Genomic DNA, 21,571 nt, shown 5'->3' with positions numbered 1-21,571 from the left:
AGGATGTGGGAACCCAGGAAATTCCTCTGGCTGCCCTGCAGGACTCGAGACCCTGTCAGAGGGCTCAGAGGCCTTGGCACAGAGCCCAAGATCCCCATGCCTTTGATTTAGCCCTTGGAAAAATCAATTACCAACCTTGTAGGAAGAATGACAAGCCACAAAAGTTTAAGCAGAATGATAGTGAATTTATCGCAGAGTGGAAAAATACATTTTGGAGCGTTTTAGAATGGGGCTTCAGGGGGGAAGATGGAAGAGTCTGGGCATGTCCAGCCTTTCTCCTTCTTCTTCTTGGCCTCCATCTTCTGATGTTGGCACCTTTAGGCTGGCTTAGAGTAGAAGCTGACTGTCTAATGTAGATGATAGGTACTGGAAAGTAACTGCAAATATTGTACACGTAGTTGTTTTTAGTATAAAAAGATAACACCTCCCCGATGCAGGCAGAGGTGTTGGAGATTTTTTCAGAGATGGCTTAGAAAGCAGCTGTAAGGAGCAGATTCTCACAGCCTGTTTCTGTGAACAGCAGAGGTTCTCAGGTTATTTTTAACTACAGGTAAAAGTGACAAGCATGAAGGCCTTGAGAGCCTTGCACATCAGAGTTCTCAGGCAGCTTTCTCATAACAAGTGGATGTTCTATCTTTGGCTGTTTTGGGAAAGCAAGAATAATTTTGAGAACCCAAATCTTGGTATTGGAAACATAAGGAGGAGTTGGTGTGTAATCTCTGACCTATTGTGAGCTCAGATTTTGCAATATGCATGAAGTGAATTAACACTGTTATAAAAGGTGATTGATTGATCAATAAAGGGGAGTCGATGCTGACCAATGCAAGGTGGGTCGTCTCCCTCCAACTTCAATACAGAGGTCCTTAGACTGTCTTGCTGAGCAGACTTTGGCAGGACAGGAGAAAGAATATTATAGATAAGATACAATAAACAACCTGGAGACCGAGAAATTAAGAGCTCTGACTCCTTCTTCAACCGCTGGGCTGGGAAAAGAGACTTTCTAACTTATCTTGGGGTCACTCTGACCAGCTGGAGACCCCGAGAGCATGAGTCCATAAGATGAAATATTGGAGATTGGGTCCAAAACACAAATATCCTTGTTGGCTGTGTCTTCTTGCCCAAGAAATCCTTCAAAGCTCTTGTAACTACAAGTCTTGCGGCCCTGTGAGCCATGCAGGGGAGATGTGGGCCAAACTCACCCTTTCTGTCTATGTAGAAAAGAAGAAAAAGCAATGGCATCATCTAGAAAATTCAGAGGTCCGCTCTCTAGCTTGTTCCAAACTCCTTCAAATCCCCCAAAGTGGGATTTAGCTCCAAAGAGACGACAAGGACTCTTAGTGCTGCCTCTTTGACTCCAGAGCGGCCGCTTTAGAATCTTTCACTTTACCCTGTGTAGTCATGTGCCAGCAATGCCTCATTTGAAGAAACTTTCCCAACTGACTTGCATGGAGGCTTGTTTGAAGGGTATTTGAGGAGAAAGGCTCCCAGCAGAGGTCTGGGCTTTGGCCTAGCTGTGTCCCCTGCTGATTGTGAAGTGTGCCATCAGCTGCAGGGCTTTCTGGGCTGAAAATATCATCAGGACACTTGGACTTGCTCTTTTAGGCTTCTAAAAGCTGGATTTACTTTAAAGGGCAAATTTGGAGACCTCATCTCTGAGGGGATGGACGACCTCGGATTTTCCCAGTGTTTGGGAATCGTTCCCCAGGTCCTTGGTATAAAATCAGGCTCCTCAGGAAGTGCAGAACTGCAAGATGATAAACAATTTAGGCAACTGATGATGCATCTTTCTAAATTGCTCTCCTTTCTCTCCTTTTGTGAAATGCAAAGCTGTGTTTCGTGTCAGGTACATACAGGTAACGCGTGTATTTTTGGTTGTGATATGTGTGGAAACCGACAACGGGACACTTATAAAGATGAATTCTAATAATAACTGAGGAAAGTAAAGCTTGGAAAAAGGCCTTTGAACCTATCCTTTGTTCGCAACTAACTTTTATAAGTCTTAAGTTGATTTAGGAGCCTTTGAATTAAAGCTTTGAGGATGTTGCTTTTTGACAGGAACTTTCTGTTTGTAGCTAAGCCTTAAGGAGTTTTGCAATAATAACGGTTTGAAGTATAATTTTAGAATATTGCTTGTAGTACGGATCTTTGAAACTATAGCTTTAGAATGTATAAAAAGGAAACATGCTTATCTCACACCTGGACCAGACAGTGAAAAGCAGCTTGAGAAAGGAATATGAACATCAACTCAAGGACTAATAATTTCGACCAAGGGAAGCTGCACATCACTGTTATGAGATTTATAGTCCTTGCAATTGTGGTAAATAGGTACGATTCGTGCTGATAAAAATTGAAACAGTAATCAATATTGATACAGTAACAAATATCTGGAAATAATAAAATAAGTTAAAAATAGTAATGCCAAAGAGGAGAGAGAGAGGAGGGCCTCCATCCCCTTTTTTCCAGCAGATGTTCTCAAGGACCACAGGAAAGAAGCTGAAGATACAGTTGCTAAAAATGACCAAGAACCTGGTTGGGTCCAAGAAAATGCTAATTATAAGGGACTTATTGCCTTGATATGCAGATGCAGCGATATGTTAGTCTTGGCTTACATTGTACTGGCTTGGTGCGCATGTGTAACCCAAAGGTGAATTAAAGGACAACGAAGAAGACTACAGGGCCTTCATCAGTGACGACCCCCAAAGACTTGTGCGACCACCAAACCGAGTGGTGGTGCATGCGTGGTAAAGGTGGTAATGAGGGCGGAGACAGAAAAGTGACGAACCGAAAATAGGAGGAGATGGCATTGACACATGGCATATAAGGGGTGACTTTCACTTGGCAAGTTTGCAGGTGAAGTGGCAAGGGTCAAGAACCCTGCCCTCCGTACCCCGCGGTATCTCTTTCTTATGCGCTATTATTGGAACCAAATTATCCCTTATTTTAATCGAATTATATTGTATCCAATTTTATATTTTTCATTTTAATATTCAATTAAAATTGTTACTACTTTTAATATTGTTTGGCTTTTTTTTTTTTTTTTATGATGGGATAATTGGGCAAACATAAAAATTTTGGTGCCAATACCCGGGACTCTTTCAACTCCGGGGAGGTGGATAGCTTCTGGGAAGGAGCTCCACACCAGACTTTTAAGTGGTCCCAAGGCTAGACCACTCTCCCTTGGGAAAAGAGAGTCTTTATTACAATAACACATAAGCAAATTAGTTATTGGAAGCGCGCAGGAGAGGCTCCCATCAGAGTGCCGGCTTGTAGGAGAGAGAGTACCCATAGAAAACTGCTTTGTGCACGAAGACCCTCGTGAGAAAAGGAGGCTGTGAGTATCACGGGGTTTTGGGTTGGGGGACGGCTGTATGTGTGTGTGCGTGTGTGTGGAGTGTCTGAGACGGGGGCTGGGCAGTCCCGGACCCCCAAAGTGATTGGGACCTCCCAGTACCGCGTTTTCGCGTTCTCCGCGAGGAGACCGGCCGGAAAAGGAGGGAAGCGAAAGAAAAGTGAATGAGTGGGGACCCCGGGAGGGTTTGACCCAGGGGGAAGGAGGGGATCCCTGGTCCAGGCCCCTGTGGGGAGGTCCTTGGGCAGAAGGGATTGACTCAGCAGGGAGACTGAGAGAGTGAATGAATAGGTTCAATTTCCTTGGAGGGGTTGGTAGCAGGCAATTCAGTATGTGATTAGATGGTGAGAGGATGGGGCTAATAGATTGAGAAAGAGGGAGAGAGGAGTGGAACAAGTAGATTGCAGAGGGAGACATAGGAGTGGAACAGGTAGATTGAAAAGGCAGTGTGACAGAGTAGTAAGTGAGGAGTTGAGCCACGGGGTGAGTGTGGGAAACTAAGACTCTCCTGGTACCGGGGATTTCTTAGTTTGTTGCTGCCAGAAATGGGTCAGGGAAAGAGTAAATTTCTTTGACCCAGGGGCTGCGGATTGTGTGAAAAATTCGCAGTGGTTTGAGGTATCTGGGAACCCTGAGGGGGGTTCTCAGGGGGGGAACATTCCTCAGGACAGCCCACTGGGGATGATAATACAGTTTTGGGATGAATGGGAATCCCGAGGAGAATAAAATCAAGAAATTCAGAGGTCAGTGCCTAAAGGACATAATATAGGAAAAGTTTTGAGTGAGCATCAGAAAAAATATGAGTCATTGGCAGAATGGTTAAAAAGATTAAAAAGAGACTTGCAATTATATTCAGGTATAGATATTAATACTGCAGTAGGGCAGGTTCTGTTAAAAATTCAGTTTGTGACTGGATCTTGCAGTGATATCAGGAAAAAGCTGGAAAAATTAGAAGATTGGCAGGACAGGGGACTGCAAGAGTTACTGAGAGAAGCACAAAAGGTGTTTGTAAAGAGAAATGAGAAAAAGCAGAAAGCAGATGTCAGAATTTTGGTGGCAGCAGTTCAAGAAATGCAGGCAGCTTTGAATACAGAAAAATCTGCAGGGAAAAACAAGCAGTGGATGTCAGGATCTATTTTTAGGATCAAAAGACCTGTGCATTTTTCCCGCCACAAGAAGAGACACTTAAAAAATTCTTGCCCCACTTTGAAGGGTGCGGGACCCACCTGTTGTTATTGTCATAAAAAGGGGCACCTGCAAAAAATTTGCAGAAAGAAACAGCAAGATGAGAAAACTTTCAGGAGAATCAGAGAGGGCAAGAGCTTTGTTTAACGAAGAGGACCGAATTAACACCCAGAAGAGGCCTTGATAATAAAGCTAAGAGTAGGTCCTCAGAGTGAAGAAGTCATATTTTTAGTAAATACAGGAGTTTCTCGGTCAACAGTGACAAAATTACCCAGGATGTGAGATAAGTAGTGAGCGAGTTTCAGTAATCGGAAGTTACAGGAGAGTCTTTCCCTGTTCCTGTAATAAAAGGAGTGCAAATTGAAACATATGACAATTTGGAGTAGATGACCTATTGTTGATACCAGAGGCCAGAATAATATGTTAGGCAGAGATCTAATAATAGCCTTAAATTTACAGATAAAACCCTGTGAAGGAAAACTTAAAATTTATTTTTTAACTGAAGAAGATAATCTAGAAATTAATGACACGGATTGGCATTCAGGTGAAGTGGGAAAAAGTTTAGGTAAAGGAGTCTGATCCCCTTAGTCCCTCCTGGTCAGCACAAGCCTGTGTATTTTATGTATTACTCTGTGCAATATTAATACTAAAAGGGCAAGAAGGGACTATTTATACAGACTCCAAATATGCTTTTAGTGTAGTACATACTTTTAGGAAAATTTGGAAGGAAAGGGACTTATAAACACTCAAAGGAAAGGGTTAATACACAGGGGATTGATAATTTAGATACTTGAAGCTTTAAAAGGCTCAAAGAAAATAGCAGTAGTTCATGTAAAGGAACACCAGAGAGGTAGGGATATTAGAGTCAGAGAAATAATTTGGCTGATGAAGAAGCAAAAGAGAGCGACCTTAAAAAAGGGAAATTCTAAAATCATGACCTTTAAAAAAAAAAAAATAGAAATTCAGCAGGAGACACTTTCCCTTCCGCTAGCAGAATTGGCAGCTATAAAGAAATTAAGAGCAACATTTAAGGAGGGAAAGTAAGTTTTTCCTGATGGCAGGATGACGATGCCAAAACCAGTGACAAATTAGATTTTAGATAACTCGTACAGACAGACACACTGGGAAACAAGGGCCTTTTGTGATCACTTTTTAAAATTTTATGGGTGTATAAGGATATTTGAAATTGGAAAATAAATTACCCAGGGGTGTCTTACCTGTTAAAAGGTAAATAAGAAGGTGTTAAAAGCCCTCCCTTTGGAGGATACAAAACAGCCTACAGGCTATTTGAAAAATCCAGGTTGATTTTATAGAATTGCTTAAAGTGGGTCGGTGGAAATATTTGTTAGTTATAATAGATCAATTAACTCAGTGGTTAAAGCATTTCCAGCAGCTTGGCTACAGTTCAAACAGTAGCTAAAATATTGTTGAAACATGATTTTTTTATATTAACCCTGATTTATTAAGAAGGAACTAAGCATCCCGGAGTGGCTACGGACCGCAATTCCCTTGAGCTCAGAGGCAGAAGAACGCCAGTGGAAAAAGAATAAAAAGACTTTCTGAATCGGTGGGAACAGCCTAAAAAGATCGAAGATCTCCTCCAGGATCACCCACCAGCAACATTATTAGAACTGATTACAAAATTGCAATTTAGAAACTGAGATTTGTAACACCTATTAAAAGAGCTCAGAGACAAGTAAAATGTTGAGAGTGCGATAAACATGGTTTAGGGTGTCATCCACGGATATGTATGTTTGCACACTCTGCTTTAACTCATGGTAAAAAGTAACTAAGAGAGAAGAGAAGGAGAGACAATTGATTTGCTTGCTTTGCTATGGTTATGTATTAAGTCAGCTAATTATAGAACACATTGCTAGTGATTTTTTTGGATACCTTTGAGACTGGGAGACGGGACCCTTCCAGCAGCGATTGGATTAATAGGGAACTTAGATCAATTGGTTTTTGTTATATTGGCTATAGCACAAATAAGAGAAGGAGCAACTCATAATATTATAGACCAGTGTCTCAAAATTGATAGTTGTTGTGGAGAAGAAGTTTATATACCACATAATAGGCACATTGCAGTGGGGAATTGGTGCTGCGAGTTTGCCTATTGGAGGCGCGACTTAATGAACTCCCTGCCCTTGAAGCAGAAAATAATTAGAAAAATCTTATTGTGCTTGGCACATCCCTGAAATTTTGGAAAATACAGGTTATGTATTCGGCTTATCTTTTTTCCCTGGTTTTTTTCATTAAAATTATTTTTCGTTTTAATTATTTCTTTTTAACCAGCTAGAACTGGGAAATGGCATTTAAAAGGAGACAAGCAAACTGTGGGACTATGGGTACAAGGAAACTAAAAGCACAGTGACTAGATCCGGGATATTACCTTTGCTACTGAGAAGACTGGCATCTCGGCCCTTGGTTGCAACCCAAGGGGCCCTTTAGAAAGGTAGAAAGGTAGATTTCCTAAGGATTATTTTCACTGTGATCATTCTGGTACCCTTGGAAGTTGGCCAAAGCCAGAGAGCCACACTGGACAGAGTTTCGGAAATGAAAAAGCAATCAGAGCAAAAACCAAGTCCCAGCAATTTCAACATTTGTGATTATTACAATCACCCTGTGTGTATTAAGGACAAGATGGAATCTGTGTTTGTAACACACCCATATGTTAGTTCTGCCTGCTACAATTGCAGCAGTGTTATAGATGTTTGTATTAAGGAAGGAAAGATGTATTGGATAGAGAAAAATTTGGGATATAATGGGCGAGCTCCTTATCCCCATGGTGATCAAATTTGTCCTCAATATGAAAGATGCGTTTATTTTAAAAGAGATGATAATGGAAAGGATCCAAGTATAGGCATGGGAAATTGGGCACTAAAAGAAAAATTGAAAGAGAAAATAAAACAAGAAAAAGAAACAAAGGGAAATAGAGAAAAGAACAGGAGAAAAGAGTCAACAGAATTGGCTGAATTGTATAAACAGCTAAAACAGTATTACAAAGATTGGGATTTGCCAGCCTCGAATAAGAATCTGTTTGTGGGATTGATGCAAGAGATTACTACAGAATTGGAATTATTGAAATGTGGGATTTGTGGAGGTCTAAAAATGGCTGAAAGATGGCCATGGAAAGGTGAGAGCTTAGCTCCAGAGCAATTTTTAAAGTGGAACCACACGCAAATTTCTGGAACATTGAAGAGACCTGAAGGATGGATTTTAAGTCATCAGGCAATTGGAATCATTTGTATAACTCGAGAAGGAAGGAAATTTAATAAAGTAGTAGGGCATACTCCTTGTAAATCCACATTGGTGGTTAACATGGATAATTTTAAAAATTTGGCACCAGAAACCCCGCTGGATATTGGGGACCAATAAAAGAAATAAATTGTGAATGGGATGAACAGATTAATTTATGCTGGTACAAAAGTCCTGGAGCTAACCCCTACCAATCCATCGACAGCCTGAGGTCTTATTGGGAACAACTGGAGAAAACTGATAAGAAATGGAAAGCCCCAGATGGGATATATTGGATTTGTGGGCAACGAGCATTCAGTGAGTTACCTCAAAAATGGGGAGGAACCTGTACTTTGGGGAGAATACAACCCTCCTTCTTTGTTCTACCAAGGCCTAGGAGCAATGTGTTAGGAACTCCGCTGTATGAAACCCTGCAGCGGAATAAAAGCGATTTGAGTCTCAACTTTCCAACAGCAGGAGGGAACCAAAAATGGGGGGAGGAGAATAGGGCCCGCAGAACAAATTATAGCATATTATGACCCAGCAACATGGGCTCAGGATGGGTCATGGGGATATAGGACCCCAATTTACCTGTTGAATCAATTAATAAGGCTCCAAGCAGTAGTGGAGGTGGTGTCAAATCACACCTCCGGTGCCTTAAAAATGTTGGCCAGGCAATATACACAAATGAGGGTGTTTGTGTATCAAAACAGGATAGCCCTACACTATCTGTTAGCAGAAAAAGGAGGAGTTTGTGGAAGATTTAATGAATTTGAGTGCTGTGTAAAAATTGATAATTATGGGGAAACTATCACTGAACTTGCAGAGAAAATTAAAAGAGTGGCTCATGTGCCGGTACAGAAGTGGAAATTAATCTTAAAAACAAATTGGTGGGGTAACCTCTTTGGAAGTGTTTGTAGGAAAAAGTTAGTGTTCATGTTGTTATGCTCAATTCTGGGACTTCTGTGTTTTATTAGGTTAATTCATTCAGTGATTCAGGGGATGCAGATTTCAACAATGTCTCTAGATTCAGAATCAGCAAAAAAAGGAAAACCAAAATCTATAATGGTATTAAAAGCTAAATCGACCCCTGTTAAAGAACAAGGACTTAAAAAGATTGAAATAGACCAGGAAATGCTAACTAAACTTGAAAGAGAGTGTGAAAGACTAGAAGCAGTAATAGAAATGCTGGAAAAGTTTGAAGCTGAAAAGAGACAACAAGAAAACCAAAATTCTGAAAAAAATATAAAAGATATCAAGGTACAGCTTTTTAAATACAGCACGAATCATAATGATCAAAAAGAGAAATGGGGGATTTGTGATAAATAGGTATGATTCGTGCTGATAAAAATTGAAACAGTAATCAATATTGATACAGTAATTAATATTTGAGAATAATAAAACAGTTAAAAGTTGTAATGCCAAAGAAGAGATGGAAAGGAGGGGCTCCACCCACCCCGCCCTTCCCAGCAGATGTTCTCAAGGACCACAGAAAAGAAGCTGAAGATACAGTTGCTAAAAATGACCAAAGAACCTGGTTGGGTCCAAGAAAATGCTAATTATAAGGGACTTATTGCCTTGATATGCAGATGCAGTGATATGTTAGTCTTGGCTTACATTGTACTGGCTTGGTGCGCATGTGTAACCCAAAGGTGAATTAAAGGACAATGAAGAAGACTACAGGGCCTTCATCAGTGACGACCCCCAAAGACTTGTGCGACCACCAAACCGAGTGGTGGCGCATGCGTGGTAAAGGTGGTAATGAGGGTGGAGATAGAAAATTGACGAACCGAAAATAGGAGGAGATGGCATTGACACATGGCATATAAGGAGTGACTTTCACTTGGCAAGCTTGTATGTGAAGTGGCAAGGGTCATTGAATTCTGCCCTCCATACCCCGTGGTTGTTTTTGCTTATGCGCTATTATTGGAACCAAGTTATCCCTTATTTATATATTTTCTAAGCTATTCAATTAAAATTGTTACTACTTTTAATATTGTTTGGGGTTTTTTTATGATGGGATAATTGGGCAAACATAACAGCATCATGTATGAGATATATGAATATGCAACAGGCTATTACTTTTAAGTTAATCCTGTGTTAGCAAAGTGTCATCTGAGGCAGAGCAGAGCACACAGACATCTGTAATTCTTTGCTTTTTAAATTGCCCTTTATTGTCTTACCTCTTATTCTCCAAATTATTTTTTCTCTAATTTTAATTCTTAGTTTTATAACTAATTTGTTACTATTAAATATGTAAAATTTTAGAACAAGTGAAATTCTGCATCCTTTGAGTCCACTATCAGTGGGCATCCTTCTTCCCAAGCTTTGTCAACTTCCCTCTGGGTTTGAGATCAGTGAAACGTGCCCAGCCTTGAGTCTTGGAAGACAATTCTAGCAACAAGTACTTTGCTTTTCTAACACCTGGCCATCACTTCGAGCTTGTAGGCTGCTATGTGTGTCCAGGTTAAACGTCTCTTCCTGTTGATCAGGCTTGGAAGGGTGTACAGTCCAGGCCCGACAGGACATGTTTTCTTCAGGAAATGGGACGTAGGGCCCAGTTTGCAGCGGGTGCAGGCCCGCGCCTTCCAGAGCGCCAGAAGGTTGGCGGCGCCATTGCAGGGCTCAGGGCGCCGCCTTGTGGGCGAGAGCCGCCATGACAGCGCGGGCGGCGCGCGGCGGGGCCGGAGGGCGGGAAGGGGCGGGCGGGTGTGAGGGGAGGGGCGGTTCGTGCCCAGAGCCGAGCCCGCGCTGTTCCTGGGCGCATTCCCGGCTCGGTGTTGGGAGCGTGCAGCTGCTGCTCGGGCTCTGGGAGAAGCGTGCGGCCGCAGCGGGGTCCCAGCCCGCAGAGCTGGCTTCTGGCCGAGGCTGAAGTGCCGGAACTGCCGTGCCAGAGCTGCCCTGCGCCGTGGCACTGCCAGAGTCCCTGGCAGAGCCGGGCTGACACAGGCAGCTCCTGAGAGAAGCCCTGCCATGGCAGAGCCGTGCTGGTAGTGCCGACAGCTGAGGGAAGCCCGGCCATGGCAGAGCCGGGTCCGCTCCTGCCCCCGGGCCGCCCGAAGTAGCGACCTCTGGGACCTGCCGGCAGACCGGCACTGCTTGGCCCTCTGCAGTAGATCGACAGAGTTGCACCACAGATAGCAAAATATTAAAACATCTGATTTAAAACATTGGAGGGAAACCATAGAACTGAAAAGAAAATGAAGGTGTACCAAAATACTCAGGGCATGAATGGGAAAACTGAAAAGAAACAGAATCTAATTATTTATATAATCTCAACTCTATCAAGAGAAACATGAGGGTGAAAAAACCTTCTAAAAGTTTTGACAATAGAATGGTTCAGCTGTGTAGTTTTGCTAGTACATTAAAGACTTAAAAAGCAGTCAGGTATTCCTTTGTCCAGTGCTATGAATTTATTCACAGGATTTGTTACAGTTGTCCCTCAAATACCCCTCATAAAGAGAGTTGAGTGCTTAGATTCCATGGAAGCCATCAGTTAGTAAATGTAGTGTTGTGGTTTTAAGTAGTTCTGTAGTAAGTAGTTAGTAAAAGAAGTCATCATTTTGCCAATGGATGCTGATCCCTGATGTGCTTGTGCTGGTTCCATGGAAAGGCGAATTTTTAGGAATGGACTGTTGGAAAACTGGTGTTTTCTGCTGGTAGTAGGTACAAACACATTGCTTTTTGTGGTAGAGACTGAAGCAACTTTAGATGCCTGCTCCTTCTTCTCCACCTATGTTTAAAGGAGATCCATGCAGGTTAAAACATGAACCAAACCTCGAGGCTCTGGGCCTGTGCTGCAGCCTCACCTGCCTCTCCCCACAATCAGCAGAGGAACAGCCAGAGGACACTGCAGTGTTCCTCAATGCAATGACGGGAGCAGAAGGCAGGCAGGAGCAGGGCTCACATAGACAGAGAGGATCAGCACCTCAAAGCGACCACATCATTCAAGGGACAGGGACTCAGGACAGACACCTGCCCTGTGAGACAGCAAGCAGGAGGGCCCTGGAGCCAAGGAGCCAGGTGAGGGCAAAGCAGCCCTCTGACAGCCTGGCCCAGGGGCTCTTGTGGCAGCAGGCAGCGTGGGGATCAGAGCAGAGGCAGGGGGGAGGCAGGAGCTGCTCGGCCATGCCGGGGCTGGGAGCCTCCTTCCTGCCCAAGTGGGGCCCAGCTGGGCCAGGGGGCAGCTGCTGGGACAGCTGTGCCCACAATGGCCCCTGCTCTGCAAGGCCTCCAGAGCAGCCCCTCAGCCAGCCAGGGACAGAGCAGCCTTGGGGCCGATGCTGCTGCAGGCTCAGAGCCCTGCAGAGCTTCTCATACCCGGTGCCATTGGCTCTGTCCCCTGCAGCCTGCATGCTGTGTCACCGTGCAGAGGCTGAGCCCTGTGCCTCCCCAAGCCCTGGCAACTGCTCCTGCACTGCCCAGGCCACCCACAGGCCCTGCCCGGGCCTCACGCAGGCCAGAACCAGCTGGGGCTGTGACAGCTCAGCTGCTCTGGGACCAGCCCTCAGGCAAAGCACCCGCCTGTCCCTGGGCTGGGGGCAGTGCCTAGGCTGGGCTTGGCAGAGCCCATCCGCTCCTGGAGGGCTGGGGGCACTGCTCTGGCCTGGCCTAGCCTGGCCCTGGGGTCCCTTGGCATTCCTGCTTGCCCTTGCATCCACCAGGGTTCCCGTGGCTCCCCAAGGCACAAGAGCCTCAGCCCCAGCTCCCAAACACGGCCTAACAGCCTGTGCTGATATTGATCCCTGTTAGACCTTTGAAAGCATTTTCAAAGTAACTTTTTTTGGCAACACTTTCAAGGAACAAACGTGACTCGCTTCAAATCAGTAAAAACTTTATTGGTTTGCTTGCACTTCCTATAGGGTATCCTAATGCTTCCTTTGGCGTTCCAGAAAATAATGAAAATCTAACAAATTCTTCAGAGAAGTTCCTGAATCCACTATGAGGAGAAGTCTCTACATTCACTATCCTTACATACAGTTAAGTAGCTGCTCCTGTAACACACAAAGATGTAGTGGTTTACCTGACTGGACCACACAACATGATGTTATACACACCGCTACACTACAAAATTTCTCCTCCCTGTTCATTACAAATTTGAAGCTCTTCTCGAGGTCCTGACTTAATTTTGCATGCACATTCATAGCTGCAATCCCTCCCCATGCTCCGCTTTCACCTAGACTTACCAGGGAACAGATGTTCCATACTCACCTCAAGCAATAATCTACGTCTGTCTTCCTAACCCTCTTTTTCTTCACTGACTTCTACTAATCTACAAAATAACTGTGGACCCTCTGCACAAAAGAAACATCCAATTAATATCCTTAAACACTTGTGATTGCGCTGCTGCTTCTAACAATCTTGACCAACACAGCACTAAAATCAGAAATCAATTCTTCACATCCTTCCTGTTCTCCTGCCCCCACCACACCTTGGCTCCAGCAGAAATGTTCCCTACTGCAGCCTGCTGTGCTAAGAACAATCAAAGGCAGCAGCACTTTTCCTCACCATGCTGCAATCTGAATTGCACTGAAATTGCTGCTGTTGCATTAGAAGCTCAGCACCAGCACGCCACATCTTCCCCCAGAACTGAGGCCTGCTGAGGCCTGAGCTCTCCATTTCAACACACCCTGTAAATCAGGCTGCCTGGAAGATTGCAGGCCGGGAACTGTGTGAACACAGCAGTGCATTTCAGCAGAGTTATGGAATCAGTCTCATGGAAGGCACATCCTTTAAGCTTAAGACTCTATTCTACAAAGTGTAACCAGCAATTGTTTTGGTGGCCTGTGCAGGTTTTGGGGACTGTGCATGTTTGCTTTGGATGTTGTTTTCTTTGTTTCTAAATACAAAATTCACTGGATTCAGAAGAGAAAGCCCCAGATTCATTAGGACAAAGAACCACAGGGACATATGTGGCTGACAAGAACACTCCTCATTCCTAACGGCAACACCAGAAAGAGAGAAAAAAGACAAAGATGATTTAAATACCTGAAAGGATCCAAAATGTCTAGGTGACCTGTCAAGTGACTAAGTTTGTGGTAAACTCTAAAATTCCAGATTCCTATTCGGTAATTGTCTGAAACAAAAGAAAGCCAGAAGTTTTGGCCTTTGTTTTGCCAGGACTTTCTCACGGGATTCTGCCACAACTTGGATCACAAGTGAGGGTGGCAAATTTTGACTAGAAAACTTTGATAGCTAGGCAGCATTTTTTCCTCCTCACTGAATTACAGGAAGGGTTTAAAAGGAAAAAAAAATATAAAACAGGGTAAAGAAATTCTGTCATACCTCTTAGGCGTTCATCATCTTTGGAGAAGAAAAAAAAACTCGAGCACTTTCTGTGCGGGGTAAAGAAAGAAACCTAGAAATGGACAAAGGGATTTGAGCATCCTAAATTGTACTATCAAATTCCATGAACACAAGTTAATCCTGTAGTTCTTCAGAGAAATGCCGTACATTGAAAAGCTTCATTCCCTAGGAACCGAATAGAGCTTTTTATTTTACAAAACCCTCTTTTAAAGAGCAAACTGACTGTGTCTTGGGCTTTTGGCCAAACCCAGTTTGGAGTTGGTCAAACCAAAATGACCCAGTTAATTTCTTGTGCTCTACTCTTTCTTTCCATATTCACATTCACATCCAATGGGCTGCTGGGAGTTTTGACTCTGTGCAGCACAAACGGTTTTCCAAGATGACTTTCATTGCTCAGAGGTGTGCAATGTCAGTTTCCCATTCCCTGGGTGCTGCTATTAATATTCCCACAGCATCCAACTACTACAGCCAAGTAGACAACAAAGAGAAATGCAACTTGCATTTCTTGGTCCTGTTCGATTTCTGTCATCTCAGGCTCATCGTCACCCTCAGAACTGCTGTCCTGGAAACGTGGATCCTCTTGCCATGTGGCTTTTACCGGCTTTATTGTCCCAAGCGTGTAAGGCTCTGCAATGACAGCACCAATAGAGAAAAAAAGGCAAAACCAGATTATTCCTCTACTGGTCAGGAAAAATTCCTCCTTTCACGTGAAATCCTTACAGTGGAGAAGAGAGATTTAGGAAGGACAGAATCTGACCCTGCCAGACTTTCTAAGCTACGTCTCAGCTCCAGTATTTTCCACTTTGTTCCAGGGATCCCTTATGTATTCTTAAACATTTCTCATTGCATTCAGAAGACACTGAATACCTTCTCAGTTCAGCACAAGTGTAGGGGGCTCGTTGCTTTGTGCTGCTGCGTTGGGTTTTTTAATATTTTGGATAACTTCACGGGGTTTCTTTTCTCTCCTACATGACTGGGGACTCGAGTTAATGTTGTTTCATCTTCATTTCAGACAGCCTCATTTTATCTAAGGTTAAGACACCCCAATGATCATGTGTCATTCCATTTCCTTTTTTTAAAGGTCCAAGAGTAGAATTCAGTAACAAACAGAATGTTCATGGATCTTGGGGCCAGCTCTCGGACTTTGCTCCTCCCTCTACATTAACGCACATTTCCTTAAAAGCCTTGTGAGGTCCTATGAAACTTGATATGACTGGTGTGTCACCTTTTTCCCTGTTTGAGGAAGGCAGGGCATGAGAACAAGCTTTTTCACCCCTCAGCAAAAACCCCATTGCCTTCTTAAAGCAAGCCTTTCAGAATTCCTGAGATGCAAGCATGAGGCACCTCTCAATAATCTACCTCAGCCCCGGCAAGCAGAACTGAAGATCAAAATGCTTCTGCCTAATTACTGACTTCTGTTGCTGAAAATCCCCTGCATCCTGGCCTTCTTTACACCATATTGCCTCACAGTGCCTGCCAGAAGCTCTTCCTTAGCAATGGCACTGTTAGAAGGGTTCTGCTGTTACCTTCTTTGATGCCCAACTCCTCTGTGCCTCCAAAGAAGGAAAACTTGAAAGAACTCGTCTCCTGAGCTGCGTCGTCCTCAGGCAAAGGTCCCAAATGGTCATCTGGGGCAGAGTCCTGTGCATGCTCTTTGTCCCAGGGTATTTCCTCAGTCTTTTCTGGGTTGTTCTTTAAGGTCTTTCATAGAACAAACCAGAATAGATGGAGGAAATACCATCTATTCTGGCTTGTTCCTTGAAAGGCCTCTTTCAAATCCACAGCAATACTGTAGAAGTTGTCTTCAGACACTTGAGACAGTGTCTCACTCTTTCTTCTTTTTTTGGCTTTACTGAAATGAGATTTTTCAAGGTTAGCAACACAGCACATGTCCTTTTCAGACACAGCTTCCCTAAGAGCCACCTTGCTCTGAATGTCTCCCTAAGCATATCCAAGCCCATTAAGGAGTGGTTCATTATCAAGGGTAAGCAGTGGGGAAACATCTGAGGTTGGAGTGTAAAGGCAGGAACAAGAGTCCTTTTTAATTAGCAACATCCTTAAGTGACTTTTCACTGAATACACCGTTACACAGAAATCAAGGCATTTAGCCCAGACTTCTTCCTGCCAGTAGAAACATCAAGAGCTAATAGGGTTTGCTCACAGAGCTGCACATCTCAGGGTCCCTGCACTGACCGTTCTCACCTTCACTTCCGGCAAGGAACACACGGCCTAGAAAGAAAAGATGACAGCGCTACGCGCTGCTGTTGGAGGTCCCAGTTGAGGTCTGACGTCGCTGGTGGGAGTGGCTGCTCCTGCGAGATGTCCCTGACCACGTCCCCCTACGCCTGGGCCTCTCAGCACTCGCTGCTGTCCTCCTGCTCCTGTCCTGGCGACTCCTGGACCGCAGAGTCTGAGTCGAGGCCCGGCGCTGCTGGCGGGAGCGGCTGCGTCTGGGGGGCGTCCCCGATGATGTGTTCCTTCGCCTGGGCCTCTCAGCCCTTGGCCTTGTCCTGCTGCTGCTGCCACGGTGACTCCTGGAGCGGACAGGTGGACTCTGGGCGCAGCCTTGCTGGCGGGAGCGCCTGCGTCTGGGGGATGGCCCTGGCCATGTGTCCCTTCGCCTGGGCCTCTCAGTCCTTGGCCCTGTCCCTCTGTTCCTGTCATGGCAACTCCTGGAGCGGACAGGTGGACTCTGGGCCCAGCCTTGCTGGCGGGAGCGCCTGTGTCTGGGGGATGTCCGTGACGGTGTCCCCCTTTGCTTGGGCCTCTCAGCCCTTGGCCCTGTCCCACTGCTGCTGTCACGGCGACTCCTGGACCGGACAGGTGGACTCTGGGCACGACTTTGCCGGCGAGCGCAGCTTCGCCTGCGGCCGGGCCCAGCACGTCTGGAATGGACCCTGTCCTCAGGGTCAGGGGACGTGCTGCGTGTTGCCCTTGATCTGCTGATGCTGCTGGTGTCCAGTGAGGAAGATGGCAGCGCCTGCTGCCATGCTGCGTGGTGGGGCCTGCTGTGGCTGCCCGTCTCTGGAGATGGAGACGGGGAAACCAGCACCAATGGCACAGGGCTGTGGGAGCTGGGGCGGATGGCCTCAGATTCTGACCAGCCATGAGCAGATTGTAGTCCTGACTGTCTGGCTGGCCTGGGGCCATTGAGCTCTCTCTCTTCCCTGGCGGCTGTAAGGGCAAGCAGGAATGTCAAAGATCGCCCAGGCCCCAGCCAGGCCAGGCCAGAGCAGTGCCTGCCAGCCCTCCAGCAGTGGATGCTGCGCTCTGCCTAGCCCGGCCTGGGCACTGCCCCCAGCCAGGGACACCGGGGACTTTGACTCATACATGTTCCAAGCCCAGCACAGCTGTCACACTCCCATCTCTGTGTGCTGTTCCTCAGGCCAGAGCAGCGCCTGTGGGTGCCCTCAGCAGCACAGGAGGAGCACAGGAGCAATTGCCAGGGCCTGGGGAGGCAAACAAGCGCATAGCACTGAGAACAAAGTGTACCAGCATGTGGCTGTCTGGCCAAGCGCTTCTGGTTCTTCCCACTTACAGCCCTTGCCGAGATACAGGTTCCCTGCAGAGCCCCAGGTGCAGCTTCCCAACTTACCCCTGTTCCTCTGCCTCCTCCCTGCCTCCAGGGTAAAGGCAATCCCTGGCGTTGCATTGGCTGTGCCTCACTCCTAGATCTGCAAAGGCATCGTTGTCCTCCCATGTTGGGTCTCTGATGGAGAAAGGAAGAGATGATGAATTTCTGCTGCTCTCCCTCACGGAGGTCCAGGGTGTCCCAGCTCCTTCTCCAGCGCTTTTCCAAGTTGGGCGTGAAGCTGAAGCCCAGACTCATGGCACAGGGCAGGGCCAGGGCTCCTGGGGCAGGGCCTGGCACAGCACAGCACTTGCACCCTCCTGCCTGGTGGGCCAGGCAGAAGGACACCAACCTGAAGGGGACTCGGATCCCCAAGATGAACATTTCAACAGGGAATTCCCCACTGTCTCTGCACAGGGGGCACTGGAAATACAAAACACCAGCGCGCAAGGCCTGTCCCTGCAGGGCAAACACAGGCAGGGTGAGCGAGGCCCTGCTGCTGCTGCTGAGCACCTGCTGTGCCCTGGCGCTAAGGGGAGGGCTCCTACCTGGATGCAGTCCCTGTGGAACCAGGCCCTTTGGCACGTTGGGCACACCAGGGTTGTGAAGGTCGTCCTGTCCTCCACAGGCTCCAGGCAGATGAGGCAAACAGTGTCCGGCTCAGGAGTCGCCTCCACCTCCTGCTCTGGACGGTGCTCAGGGCAGAAGGAGCTGGAGGAAAATGGATGGGGAAAGTGAGAAATGCTAGATCATTCCCCAGGGGTGGCCATAAAGAGAGATGAGGTACCTGAACGGAGTAACGTATACATTGACACAGCCGCCCTCCTTGGCACAGGGCAGGTGGAACCATCTGTCACAGTCCGGCACGCAGCACATGATGGTTGCCCCGCTCTGGCCACAGACGCAGCAGCGCTGGAAAGAGCCAAGCAGCCGCATCAGCAGCAGCAGCAGCCTCGAGGCCTCCCCGGGCAGCCGCAGGGCTCTGGGCAGGGCACAGGACGTGGTCACTGCCGGCTCCCAGCCCACAGAGCCGCCTGCTGGAGGAGGGAGGCTCCTGTGCCAGGGCCTCTGTTCCAGAGCTGCTGGGAGCCAGACTTTGTCCCGGCTGTCGGGCCGGCCTTTCTTTCCTGCTGTCTGGGCTAAGCTCTGGCAAACCTCGCCAGGCACAAATCTCCCTGCTCTTGTCAGGCTCTCACCTTCTGTGCTGCCCGCCAGACCGCAATTTGGAGATCTCGTGGGAGAAATCCCATGAGTCCATCGTGGCGGTTCTCTTGCCGAAAGAGTAGAGTAGCGAAGAGCTGCAGGCAAGGGGAGGAGCTGATGAGGAGAGGGCGGCAGGAGCTGCCCATTGCAATGGTGGAGGGAGCGCCCGGAGCCACTCACCATGCAGAACACGTGGGCACAGAGCCCACCCTTGTGCAGTTTGTCACCGCACATGTCCGGGTCAGCCTCGGCACGGCGACACAGCATGCAGGCTGCAGGGGACAGAGCCAATGGCACCGGGCATGAGCAGCTCTGCAGGGCTCTGAGCCTGCAGCAGCATCGGCCCCAAGGCTGCTCTGTCCCTGCCTGGCTGATGGGCAGGGCTGGAGGCCTTGCAGAGCAGGGGCCATTGTGGGCACGGCTGTCCCAGGAGCTGCCCCCTGGCCCAGCTGGGCCCCACTTGGGCAGGAAGGAGGCTCCCAGCCCCGGCATGGCCGAGCAGCTCCTGCCTCCCCCTGCCTCTGCTCTGATCCCCACACTGCCTTCTGCCACAAGAGCCCCTGGGCCAGGCTGTCACAGGGCTGCTTTGCCCTCACCTGGCTCCCTGGCACCGGGGCCCTCCTGCATTCTGTCAGACATGGTGTCACTCTGCGTCGAGGCGGTGTCCTCGGGGGACGTTGTCGCTGCGAGGTGGAGATACTCTCTGTCTAGGGGAGAAAGAAGAGGGAGGGGAGTTTGCACAACAGGCCCAGAGCCACAAGGCTCTACTCCCTGCTCAGGCCTGCGTGAGCCCTGCTCCTGTCCGCTTTCTCCTCCCGTCGTCGCGTTGAGGAACACCGCAGTGTCCTGGCTGTTCCTCCGCTGATTCTGGGAAGGGAGAGGCAGGTGAGGCTGCAGCACAGGCCTAGAGCCCCGAGGTGTGGGGCCCCTCTGGTCCCTGGGCAACTACGTCCCCGCCCTACCTTCTCCTCCCGTTGTCAGGTCGCACTGACACTCGGCCAGAGCCCAGCGTCCCCTTTTGTGGCCTTGGTGGCACAGGTCACAATGGCCACTCTGACATCAGAGCCGTGTACCCAAAATCGGGGCAGCCATGGCCTCAGGTCCCTGGCAACCACTTGTGGTGGCCCCCTCGGGCACCGAGCTTCTGAGATGGGTCCGAGCATTTGCTCAGGGTGGAAGCAGGGCCGGGACTCCTGCAGCAAGGGCAGGGTCAAATGCCAGGCCCTGGGGCAGCCATCCAGGAAGGCACTGTAGGCAGGGAGGTGCTGTTCAGGCACTGCCACGCCAGGGCTCCGGCCCCGGCCAAGGGAAATCTCTGCTCCTGCCCCTGGCAGGCGGTGGCCCAGAGAGCCGGTGCGGAGTCAGCTGCACTGCAGGGATTCAAACCGTGCTCTAGGTGAACTGATGTTTTCCTCAAGACCTGTCTGCAGAAAACTAAGATGAACCTTATTTGATGCTGCTGCATTGGGCATTGGGTACAGGAGATAAACCTGGACACCACCACAGCTGCTTCCAGACCTCAGTTATCTGTCATCCTATGAACTAACAACTTTCACATTTCATATAAATGGAAAAATTAGTACTAGGCTCCTGAGAATCGTCATCTTTTATACTGACTCAGTGCAAAGACACGAAATGCACTGAGAATTTTCTGTGTACATTTGACAGGAGAGCTTGCAACTGTCCTCCACTCAAGTCAAATACAGGAGGATGCTTTTCCTACATTACATGAACTTTGCCAGTTTGGTCCATGCTTTCCTACTAGAAAATACATTGGAAAAAACTCAGGAAGAGAAGCACAAACAATTCTTGTCAATTTTTCTCTTTCGTGTCTTTGCAAACATGCTCCTGGAAATCCAGATCCATGACTTCTAGAACAATCAGTGGGATCTCTGGGAAGCAGGGCAGGGGCTGACAGGCAGGGACACCCTGCACCTGCCTGATGCTGGGGCAGCAGGAGTTTGTCCATTTTCCTGTCTCCATGGGAGAGCCACCTTGGCTGGGAAAGGATCCCTTCACTGCTCTAGGAGGGAGGCACAGCCAGTGCAATGCCAGGGAGTGCCTTTACCCTGGAGGCAGGGAGGAGGCAGAGGGGGAAGTTGGGAAGCTGCACCCGGGGCTCTGCAGGGCTCCCGGCCAGGGCTCCAAGCACAAGGAGCCAGAAGAGCTTGGCTGGACAATCCTGAGCTCTGGACACCTTGTCCTCATCACCACGAACCCATTTGCTTCTCCAGGCCCTGGGCACTGCTCCCGTGCTGCTCATGCAAGTTACACACAGACACAGAGCTACCTGCTCTGTCTCAACCCTCTTCAGCACTGGACAGCACAACACAGTAACATGTTCTCTTCAGTACATGGTCTAATTATTAATAGTCCTGCAAAGACTCACATTCAAAGCATACGCACACAGAACCCCAAACCCTGGTAGACACCTTGCATCAACACAAAATGCTTGTTGCTGTTCAGAAACTCAGGGCAGCACTTTTGGCCAATGCTTTTTCCTGTAAGATCGTTCAAAGGATGGCAAAAGTAAAATTGTTTGGCAACTTCTTCAAGGAACAAACAGGAGAGGCTTCTGAGTTTTTAAAGATTTATTGATTTGCTATCACTTTCCTTTTGGCATCCTTACACTTCACCCTGCATTCCAGAAAATCATGAAAATCCAAAATAATATCAGGGGAAGTTTCTGAATTCTTTCATGTTTCTCTCAGAGACTTTCTTGA

The sequence above is a fragment of the Zonotrichia leucophrys genome, unplaced genomic scaffold, assembly GCF_028769735.1.
Source record: "Zonotrichia leucophrys gambelii isolate GWCS_2022_RI unplaced genomic scaffold, RI_Zleu_2.0 Scaffold_148_112354, whole genome shotgun sequence".
Classification (NCBI taxonomy): Eukaryota; Metazoa; Chordata; class Aves; order Passeriformes; family Passerellidae; genus Zonotrichia; species Zonotrichia leucophrys.
Note: the sequence above shows the minus strand (reverse complement) of the source record.